Genomic DNA, 11,368 nt, shown 5'->3' on the forward strand with positions numbered 1-11,368 from the left:
ATTTTTATTTTATATTATACTTTAATTATTTTATATTTTATTTTTGTTTGATAATGCAACATCCATTGCAGCCTGGTCATCCTGGAAGGTGGATTACCTCATGTGTGGTCCCTTCTCAAGGTTTCTTTATTATTAGTTTCCCAAGGACCTCCAATTTTTTGGGGGGGACCTTGAGAAAATAAGATTGCTTCTTAACCATAACCCCTAAGCCTAACCCTAACCCCTAAACTTAATCCTAACCCCTAACCCGAACCCTAACCCTAACCCTAATGCTAACCCTAATGCTAACCCTAACCCTAAACCCTAAACCCTCTAACCCTAACCCATAACCCCTAACCCCAACCCCAACCCTAACCTTAACGCTAAACTTAATGCTAACCGTAAACCTAAACCCTAACCCCAACCCTAAACCCTAAACCTACATATTATCACACATTACGTATTATAGAAGCATTTACAAACAAGGATGTCTTACTAGCTAGGTGGTTGGTTGGCTTATTTTAGAATTTACATGTAAAGTTAGAAGCAAGAAATAGGCAACTGGTAAGGGTTTTCCTCCCTTTCAGGTTTCTCATCTCAATCAAGATGGATCTGATGAAATTTGGAATAAATTGCTCAAATGTTGTCTTTATGTCTTGGCAATGTAACTTTGCCAAGAAAAATTGTGTGATTTGGTCACTTTGATTCTCGGTAGTTTGTGTTCTTCCTCGTGCTTTTTAGGACTTGTTTTCAGTTGTACGATACAATATAGCGACAACTAGTGGTCAAACAATACACACTGTCTCTTTTGATAAATGTATGCTGTATTTTCTTTCACAAAAAAACATTTTAATTACAATTAATTACAATTGATCATCATTTTTAGTACACCAAAGTTCAGCTTTTATTTTATGTATTAATACATCCCCCTTTTAAATAAATAAAATAACTTAATTCGAATTAATTCAACTGTAAAACTGGCGACGGTCTCCGATGATTGGCTGTCATACTAGTTGACGTTTGCCATTTTTCCTAAATTATTGAAGCTATTAAAAAACAAAACGCTAATGGGTTCTTACGCAGGAGATCAGAGGTCCAATTTAAAAGTGTGTCAATCTGATTCATTCATCCATTTAATTAACTTGTAAATGAATGCGCCATGCTGTGTGAATTGGAAGAATGCTAAATATTCATGTTGCTACACAAGGAAAGGGCAAGGGCGTGTCAGCTTCCTATTGGGCTTTGCTCATCTGACACACACACACACGTTCTGCCTTTTTGTGACTTTATGGAACGTTGATTTACAATTATTATGCTTCATAGATTATGCAAAAAAAGATATTGTCTTTCTCCCTGCTTTGAATTCAAGCCACCTGCCCCCAATCCCTGTACTATGGGTGGGCTATAGGAGGCCTGTTCCTGTATGCATGAAGGGTTTTTGTCTCAACCACATCAAGCCTGATGTTTTATTTTTTAAATCATTATCATATTCTTATTCTGAAATCACTAAGCTATTAGAAAGACAATGGGTAGCCCTAGCTCAGGAGGTAGACCGCTCGTCTTGGGATCAAGAGATTGTAGGTTTGATTCCCGGCTCCTCCGTGTTATATGTCGAAGTGTCCTTGGGTAAGACCCTGAATCCCTAATGACCCCAATAAGCAGGTTGGCGCCTTGCATGGCTGCACGGCCGCTATTGGTGTGTGAGTGTGAATGGGTAAGTGTGAAGCACATTGTAAAGCGCTTTGGGAAGTCTTCATTGACTTAAAAAGTGTAATATAAATGCAGACCATTTACCATTTACTTGCGTGCATTGTTAGACTTGTAGATGCAGTATTTGACCAGTAAGTCGCGACTACTTCAATGTGAAGTGATAGGAATTTCAGCTCTTTTTAGAGAAACGGCTCTTTCAGCCCGGCTCAGATTTTGGGGTTTCTAATATGATATATTAACAATAATAATGAAAAGTTCTGCATTAAATGAATTCGGGTTTAAAATGTTACTACATTTCAACAGTCTCTATTGTGTCAATGTACAGTGAACTGCTACCTAATTTAAACTTTCTCATGTTAGATGACAAAACTTATAGTGACCACTGAAGAACTAATTTGAGAGGGATAAAGAAGAAAGAGAGAGAAAGAGAGAGAGAAAGAGAAAGAGAGAGAGAGAAATGATGAGGAAGAAAGAGAAAGAAAGAATGAAAGCGAAAGAAAGAATGGAAGAGAAAGAAAGAAGAATGGAGAACAAGGAAGAAAGAGCAATAAAGAAAGAGAACAAGAAAGAAAGAAAGAAAGAGAGTGAGAGGGAAAAGGAGAAAGACAACAGAAAAATAGAGAGAAAGAAAGAGGAAAAAAATTAAAGATAAAGAGTGAGAGAAAGATAGAAAAATATATAATGGGAGAGAGAAAAGGAGAGAGGGGAGGGAGCGTTTCAAAAGGAGCTGGCTCCCGACTTTCATTCCCATCACTCACTCAAAGTCGGCTCATAGAGGCTTTTCGTTCGCCAACAATACATCACTAACACGAACATTACTGCGCATTTTGGAACAACATGAATTCATCTGTGAGCGATGCTCCTGGTGCTACAAGGGTTTCGTGGACATTGATAACATTTCTTCTGCCTATTATTTTGAATAATGAAGCGTGATGTAAACTGTTTCTGCATGTGCGGTTGGTTATGTATAACGTGTGTCAGCGCTGTGCAAATTAATTTTGCAGGTAATAACAGTTGCATTTTAAATGACCCCCCACCCCTCACTGATATCTAGTAATGGCCCGGGGTTGCGGTATCATGCAAGGTGATGCAGACTGGCAGGGACGTCTCACTCATTGAATCTGCCATTAGATCGAGACACTTAATTTAATTATTTTGTTAACATCGATCACATAAATGTCATTATCCTAGGTCACATGTTTGTACCAGCGACCTGGAATGAACTGGTGGTGGAGGCAGGGAAACCCTAGCTGTTAATACTGCTGGGAGTTATTGGATCACGACTTCTATTTATACAGGATATGCAATCATAGTACTTAAGTTGAGTTGAACACGGTTTCAAATGTTGCAGGGGAAAGTGTGATAAACACGAGCTAGCCCCTCTGAACGGCACAGAATAAGAAACACATTCATTCCATGGGCACCATACGGTAGGAAGACAAGATCCAATTTGGTTTTGAGGTAACATTTTGGTGGCAAAATCCAGGGCATATTTTGACTGAAAGCGTAACGGGCAAATTCCAATCCCACCCTCAGTCACAAAATCTAAAGAAATGCAGTAAAACTGTCAGGTTTTAGGGGGAGGACCCCTATAGAGGGGAGGTAGGAACCGAGGCAGGAATGCCCGAAATAAGATGGTATTTATTGACAAAACCAGGACCAGAATAGAAAACGAACAACACAAATTACATGTCCAAACAAAATCAAACCTGACAAAGTCCAAACCAGAAACAAAGACAGGAAATGGAAAATGCAAAGAATAAAGGAACAAACTAACAACAGGCCATGTAAGATTTGCCTAAACCTCAGACCAACTATTTTATCTTAAATACTCGCTATACCAGAAATAAGAACCAGGAGACTGCATATTCCTTTTTAACCATTTACTGGATGCCAGAGAGATTCAATACACAGCTATAAGCCATTTTCAGCATCACACGGAAGTTTGTCTAGTCTAAGATAGGGCCTAGTCTTTTACTGTCTTGGCCGCCCACCCACGCAAGTGGGTGGCAACTCAGCCTCTTCAATGTGCCTAAGTGATACCAAACGGCATTAACTGGTTCAAACTGGATAATGTGTGCAAGAGTCTTTTAGATCGGAGGAAAACCAAATCATGGTCGGTCTCAACAACCTAGCGGGTCAGCTAGCTATCTAATGTTTGAGAGGCACTGGACGAAAATAAAATGGCCAAACAAGAAACTAGAAACAACACAAAAAACAAAACAAAAGACTGATGTGGTCGTGGAAACACAAGGAACACATTTAAAACAAAACAAAACAAAAAAAAAATGGGCCCGAAACAACTAACAAAATGTCCAAACCGAGAAAATGAACCAAAATCCCAAACAGAGGTAGAAAAAAATGAAAAAATGTGCTGTCCAAAATGTCATTATAAAGGCCCAGAATAAATAGGACAGGTGTGTGGTGATTGGACGCACCTATGCCCAGTTCCAAACCCAATTGGCACCCTCTGATGGAAAGTAGTGTACCAGATCCTGACAAAAGCAGGTAAAGAAATCAGTTTTATTTGTTATCATTTTTCACTTTTGCTCCATAAATACCATAGCCATTAATTCACAACATTCCCTTCCCTCTGCAGATAAAATGAGATATTGTTCAAGAAATACCCTCGAACACCAACTAAATATATTTGTTTTTTGTTGCATTTATAAAATGACAATTTACCACCCCTTTATTCAGTGGTTAAAAAATATCAGTCGTCAAAAAAATAATAATACAGATTTCAATAATTAGCAAAATACATGAACTGTCATTTAAATGTGCATTTAAAAAGAATACTTGTAGGTCGAGAAATTTATATTGATAATACATATCATTAGCCTCAAATAGAGAGAGATGACATAATTGTCTGTTATCTTTCTGCTACAGGTATCCAAAAACCTAAAAGGCCTGATCAAATTTTTTAAATTAAAATGCTGCATTTTTGTCACTTTGGGTCTCCGTAGTTTGTATTTTTCCTTGGGCTTTTTTGGGGGGGTAGCACAGCAAAACACAGCAGCATCTAGTGGCCAAAATCAGCTACATCTTGTGGTCAAATATTACACACAGTCCTTTTAAACTTTGATATTTAGGCAGGGGCCTCAAACTGTCTAAGGGCCACCATTTGCCGCCCAGGCTGCAGGTTTGAGACCCCTCCACTGCTCATTATGACATCTAGTGGTCATGTGTAGTACAATATCCCTTATTCAAATCAATACTGTTTTTTTTTAACTAATTGAGTTTTTTTTCACTACTAGGAGGCACTAAATAATACACACTGTCCCTTTAAAGATATATTACATCCAATAACCGTACTATTCCAAACACATTTAAGTCTGCTTCCCTTTGGTGGCTTCTAGTCAACTCATCGCTTCTCGGTGGCATGTTTGACCCACGCCGGGGCATGATAATCGACCTTGTGTCTGAAAAGGCAAAGATAGGCATGGTTTGGTGCTGAGCCAGCAAACCCCAGACAGGAAAAATGGGAATGTAATAAAGAGGGAAGTGTGAGGCGTTCATGGGGGCTGGGACACATAGAAAGCGGGTGGGGGGTTGTTTCTGTGACATCTCGTTTGCACGCAATTAATGAAGTAAAAACGATGTCACTGAAGCGGTGCTGCGCTATTCCATTTTGGTCGGTCCACAAACCCTTTCCATCCCAATAAAGAAACATTTCCACGCCCTCCTATTACCACCTACTCAAACTCGCAGCCCGGGGCCAATTGCGGCTCACGGGGAGATAGTTTAAGGCCCAGTCTTTAAAAAGAGTCTAAAGGGACAGTGTGTATAATTAAGCACTTCCTAGTGGGAATAATATCATTCTTAAAAAGACTAATCCTGATTTTAAAAATAAGCAAAATCACATGAGCCTTGAAATGAAGTTCCATGTTTTAAAATACTTATAGGTATTTTTCCTTGTCTTTTTTCCTTGTTTTTAACTAGCTTTTTCTCCCATTTTCTCCTTTTTCATCTATTTCTCTGCTTATGTTCTCTTTATTTCTTTTTTTAAACTTATTTCCACCTTTTAACTTTTTTATTTTATTCTATTGTATTTTCATTTCATTTTTTTGCCTTTCCTTTCTTGTTTTGCAAAAGGCTGGGCAAAAAAGAAGACATATGTTGTGGCATGGTCACTTTAAGTCTCTGCAGTTTGTCTTTTTTTAGCACTCGTTTTCGGTTGAACGCGACAATAAAGCACCATCTAGTGGTCAAATTATACATATTTGTCGCGACCATAACAAAAGTAGGACCCAGATGCGTAACGTTAATCACAAGTTTATTGAGGTATAGAGGAAAGGCAGCGCCTGCAATCCGGTGCTTTCTGGACGAATAAAGCAAGCCGCTCACCAAATCGGAACGTGTTCCGAATGCAGAAGGGGATCTTCCGGAGCGAGAGGTCGTAGTGTAGTAGACGGAAAAACAGGTCGTTAGCCGGGACGGGAGAGCAGAATCTTGTCGGCGTCAAAAAAACGTGTCGTAAGCTGGGACAGGAGATCAAAATGTGGTCGGGGTCAAAGAACGGGTCGTAGCCGGAGACAAACGGGGAAATTAGGATATTAGATATATTTGAGAACAATGTATTTGTATTAATTAGAAGACTTCTTTTGGAAAACCCAATTGGGCCCAACCCCACCCAGACCCTAACTCCGACAGACCCCAAGTCAACTGAGTTTGAGAACCCTGTATTACAGGAATGTGAACCATACAGCCGGCGGGCAGCATCCAGCCAGTTGGAACGATTTGATCTGGACTGCGATAAATTTCTGAGTATGACAAACAAAAATTAGGCGAGCCTCTAGGTCAGTAGTTCTCAACTGGTTTGACTTGATGACCCAACATCGCACACTAGTTACAGGCCTGGACCCAAATCAAGAAAATAGGTCCACTTCTTAAATCTATTGAATGATCGTTTGGTTGAAATCAGAAATAGTAGAATATATTTATTTATGACCATGGAAAACAAAACAACTTTGTGTCATAATTTTCCCTCAATTGGCTGCATTTTTAATGGGACCATGTATTTTATGCATGGACTTGCTCCCTCATATCTTTAAGATTTAATTTCCCCCTATGTTCCGGTCCGGAGCCTTCGATTTGAAAATGCTGGTCTACTAGAGCCAAGAAGAGTTTTTTTTGTTTTTTCCTTGCCCTCATGTTGGTTTTAGATCAAGGGGTGGAGTAATGATAGTCTGTGGTCTGTGCAGCCCTTTAAGACTCCTTGTGATTAACTGCTATACTAATAAACATGACCCGACTTCACTATTTATTGCCTCCTAGTGGTTGGGGTAAAAACGTACCAGTAATTCATAAAAAAACAACAACCAATATTGATTTAAATCAGTGCTTTTCAACCTCTGTGCAATACATAGTAATTAATTAACGTACTGTGCAGTGGTCTAGTAAAAGTTATTGTTCATTTGTAAAAGCCTTCTTTCATTTGATGTACTTTTACTAGATTTGCAATGATCCTGAATGGTGGTGTGTCATAGGGACTTTTTCAATGAAAGAAATGTGCCATGGCTCAAAAAAGGTTGAAAAATACACAAACTATCTTATAAACATGTCTTTTAAAACAGTCGTAGGTCAAGAATTAAACCTTTATTTTACATTATAAGATGTTAACCTAAAGGGAGTTAGCATAAATGGCTATCATCTGATCAAAAAACTTAAAAAGGTTGGTCAAAAAATTAGAAGTAAAATGGTGTGGTTTGGTCGCTTTGAGCCGCCTTAGTTTGGACTATTGCTCATGCTTTTTAACACTTGTTTTTCTTGCACTACACCATATAGTGACATCTAGTGGTCGAACAATACACATTCTCCTTTTCAGAAACGCTTTAGCTCAGTACCTTCAGATTTTTCTTACAGACTCAACATCCTCAAACATGAAATGAAAATGTCCAGTTAACGACATATTTACAGTATATTGCACAAAAAAATCACTGAAAATGTTTTTCCTCCTTTGTTTACGAGATTAAAAATTCTATATTTAATATATTTTTCACTCTTACCTGTGTCTGGCAATGCTCCACATGTGGAAGGAAAGCATAAGTGGTCTTGTTCTGTGGTGTGAAATCACAGGTTTTAATTTGCATCTGCAGATCATTGTTGCCATCTACTGTTAAGGAATTTAATTGACACTCTGGTTTTTTCCCTTAGCATAATTTTGCGGCCCACTAAAACAGGTCCACGACCCACTTTTTGGTCAAGACTTGAGAAACAATGCTTTTCGTAATTTTGATCAAAAGTAATGTTTTCTTAAATAAATGCAAACCAAATGCTCTCGCTGGCTGCGAGAGGGCAATGTTAGGTTTTTATAGCGTGGAGAGTTGATTCGGGGCTAAAACTGCATTCAGTGAACCGTAAAACAGGGGTGTCCTAACGTTTAAGAAACCAGGCCAGTTTTAGTAAATTGAAAATGTGTCAGGGCCGACTATCCAGCCTGGCATTGCTTGAATTGTCTTAAATAAATTCACCCTCAGTCTGCAGTGCTTGGCGATCAGCGTGGCGATCAGCGTGGCGATCTTGCCTTTGTTGCCTTTTCATTTGACTCGCAGGGGTCTCGTGAAAAGGCGCTGCTGTGCTATTAAAAAAACTTCCAGTTGCTTCACCTTTTTGCAGCATTGGTTTTCAGTTATCTTTTTATAGGGAGCATGTTTAGTCGGCAGTGCCTCTTGATGTTGTATTTTTTAAAACAGCCAGAGTCTCATCTCATCTCATCAGCCGTACCGCTTATCCTCATTAGGGTCGCGGGGGGGCTGGAGCCCATACCAGCCATCTCTGGGCAGTGGGCAGGGGACACCCTGAACTGGTTGCCAGCCAATCGCAGGGCACACAGGGACAGACAACTCATTCGCTCATTCACACCTAGGGACAATTTGGACCGGCCAATTCACCTGAAATGCATGTTTTTGGAACGTGGGAGGAAACCGGAGTGCCCGGAGAACATACAAACTCCGCACAGGAAGTCTGGAGCTGGATTTGAACCCACGACAGGTTCCCATGACATGAACTGTGCCGCACAAGCGCTAACCACTGCGCCGCCGTGCTGCCCAACAGCCAGAGTCTCTTGACAAATTAGGCAGACGCTGTTGTTTTGGATTTTGTTGAAAAAATATTTTTATTTCCACTTTTCCTGGAAGCGGTGGCCCTCACAGTCAACCTTCCTTTTTTATTCAAAGTCGCCATGTTGGAAATGAGGTGGGCTTAAATTGTCATAGAAAGTCAAGGTGGCCAAAGGGCTGCTGGCATTATCTGGTAAAATGGTGATGGGTTGTTTTGGTACAAATGTATTTTGTATTGAGGTCAACAATACTGTCAGGCCACCAATTAATAATTCAATGACAGCGGCGATAGGCCAGTAAACATTTGATCACGGGCCAAAAATTTCTCTTAGGTTGGGCTTTGGACATACCTCTGTTAAAATAAACCAGTTAACACACTCAATGACGAATATGAAAATCTTTTTCCCCATTGTTTGAGAACAAATGTCTTGTGTTCAGAAAAGATCCCTTGTCATCCGTGAATATAGTATGTAGGGCAGGTTACTCATCTTGGCTGAATGATAAAGCATAATACTGAAAAACAAAGCTAAAAAATTGGGGAAGAAATTATTTTAATTATCACACAGAACAGAAAGTCTGGATCAGGCCCCAAGAGCCAAACGGGGTTTGACAACCCTGAGCTACCCTGTCAAATATAAAGATAATTTTAATAAGAGAAAAACAAGATTTTTACTTCATCTTCATCCTCATTCGGAACACGTCGTAGTACCCAGCTGGCTCCCGCACTTGCTCGCTGTGTGCGCAAGCTGCCAGACTCTGACGCATGGATATTCCTGACATCATCTTTTTTTTTTCTTTTACTCACAACCATATTTGGACTATGCCTCCATTACGCGGACAGACTGATATTCGGAATGTGGGTGGGGGGGAAACAGGGGATACTTGTATAATCTAGTAAAACTGGTCCTTATAAAAGAATTAGGCAATGGTTTGTAAGGTTTATGTAAGCTTGTGTTCACAGTTGACGGTTTACATAACCCTCAACCACCTGGATCATCAGGGAAGCACTTCCTGTGATGTGTCTTGGGCAAGTAAAGCCTGGTGCTGCCCATCTCTCTCCAGGGTGGTTTTTGGGATAGGAGCTAGCCCTGCAACATGAAAAAGATAGTACTGGTTTCCATAGTTACCAGTAACTGGAGAAGCCTCCTGTTCTGATTGAGATACAGCACCTTCATCCTATGGTCTCAGTTGTTTTTCGGCGTGAAATCGTCATTCCGTTCTTCAGAGCCAGACCTCAGCATTGATGGGCAAAAGATGTCAAACTCAATTTGTCTCTGGAGCCGGATTCAGTCTTTCTGTTCTCAGGCGGGCCAGATAAGGGAAAAAATATCAACTTATCATTTTTACTGTAGTTTTTCAGTATAATGCTTTATCATTCAATGTACTTTAGTAGCCCGCCCTACATAATATACTCATGGATGACAAGGGATTTTTTCCAAGTATAACACAATCATTCACAAATCACCAAAGAAACAATATTTTCTCGTTTGCCATTGAATGAGTTAACTGTCGAGTCGAGTGGATGCAGTTCTACACCTGAACCAACCCACCACGCTATACAAACCCAAGTGAGAGCTATGAAAAACATAATTTTTGCCTTAAATGTCATATTGGTTTGAAATGGATGAAAAATAATTACAAAATAAAAGTTTTAGGAGTGCTTCTGCAATCCGATTGGTTCATTGCAATCAAACAAACAGGCTGGGCATACTAAAGCGTTTGGTTGCTTGTATTTTAAAAATCACTTGTTGTCGTGGGCGAAGGACGGGCAAAAACTTTTTATAAAAATGGCCTAAACACTTGATTTTTTTACATACTCAGAAATGTATGTCCAGTCAGATTAACTCATCCAATGGGCTGTGTCCGGCCTAAACACAGAATGTTATACATGAAGAGATCTTTTCTTCCTCATGCCATGAGGCTCTTTAACTCTACCCGGCAGAGTAAAAGCCCACATTAAACCACACCACCTACATTGCATATTACCGAATTTTATTGCAATATGTATTCTGTGTGGCACTATTTAGATATTCTATATAACACGCTACAGTGGGCATTTGCACGTCACACTGGGTATTTGTATATTGTATTCTTTTTGCTTTATTATTGTATTGTTCTCAGCTCAGGGATGCTGCTGGAAATGTGAATTTCCCTTCAGGGAAAAAGTATCTATCTATCTATCTATCTATCTATCTATCTATCTATCTATCTATCTATCTATCTATCTATCTATCTATCTATCTATCTATCTATCTATCTATCTATCTATCTATCTATCTATCTATCTATCTATCTATCTATCTATCTATCTATCTATCTATCTATCTATCTATCTATCTATCTATCTATCTATCTATGGCCGTACCAGGTACTAAATCACTCGGTAAATATTATATAGTATAATAATAATACTACTACTACTAATAATAATAATGATAACAATAATATCAATGATAATAATAATAATGATGATAATAATAATACATTGTACTTCATATGAGTAGGACACAACAACAAATAAGTACAAGAGTACTAAATCACACTAGCATGTCTTTCAGGGAATTATTTTTCATTGATAGCTGTGAACTCAAAATATTTAAATGATGAGAGTTTATAGC

General features: G+C 39.1%; 1 long non-coding RNA gene across 1 annotated transcript; it reads right to left on the reverse strand.

The window, feature by feature from the left end:
- Window positions 1-7,689: 7,689 nt before the first annotated feature.
- LOC148353107 (uncharacterized) lies at window positions 7,690-10,040 on the reverse strand. The gene is made up of 3 exons (XR_015852629.1): window positions 9,920-10,040; window positions 9,739-9,838; window positions 7,690-7,748 (listed from the first exon to the last, which is right to left on the reverse strand). It is a non-coding gene; the product is annotated as an uncharacterized LOC148353107 (long non-coding RNA).
- Window positions 10,041-11,368: the final 1,328 nt, after the last annotated feature.

This window comes from Urocampus carinirostris, chromosome 14, assembly GCF_059441175.1.
Source record: "Urocampus carinirostris isolate Australia breed hairy pipefish chromosome 14, RoL_Ucar_1.0, whole genome shotgun sequence".
In the NCBI taxonomy this organism is placed as follows: Eukaryota; Metazoa; Chordata; class Actinopteri; order Syngnathiformes; family Syngnathidae; genus Urocampus; species Urocampus carinirostris.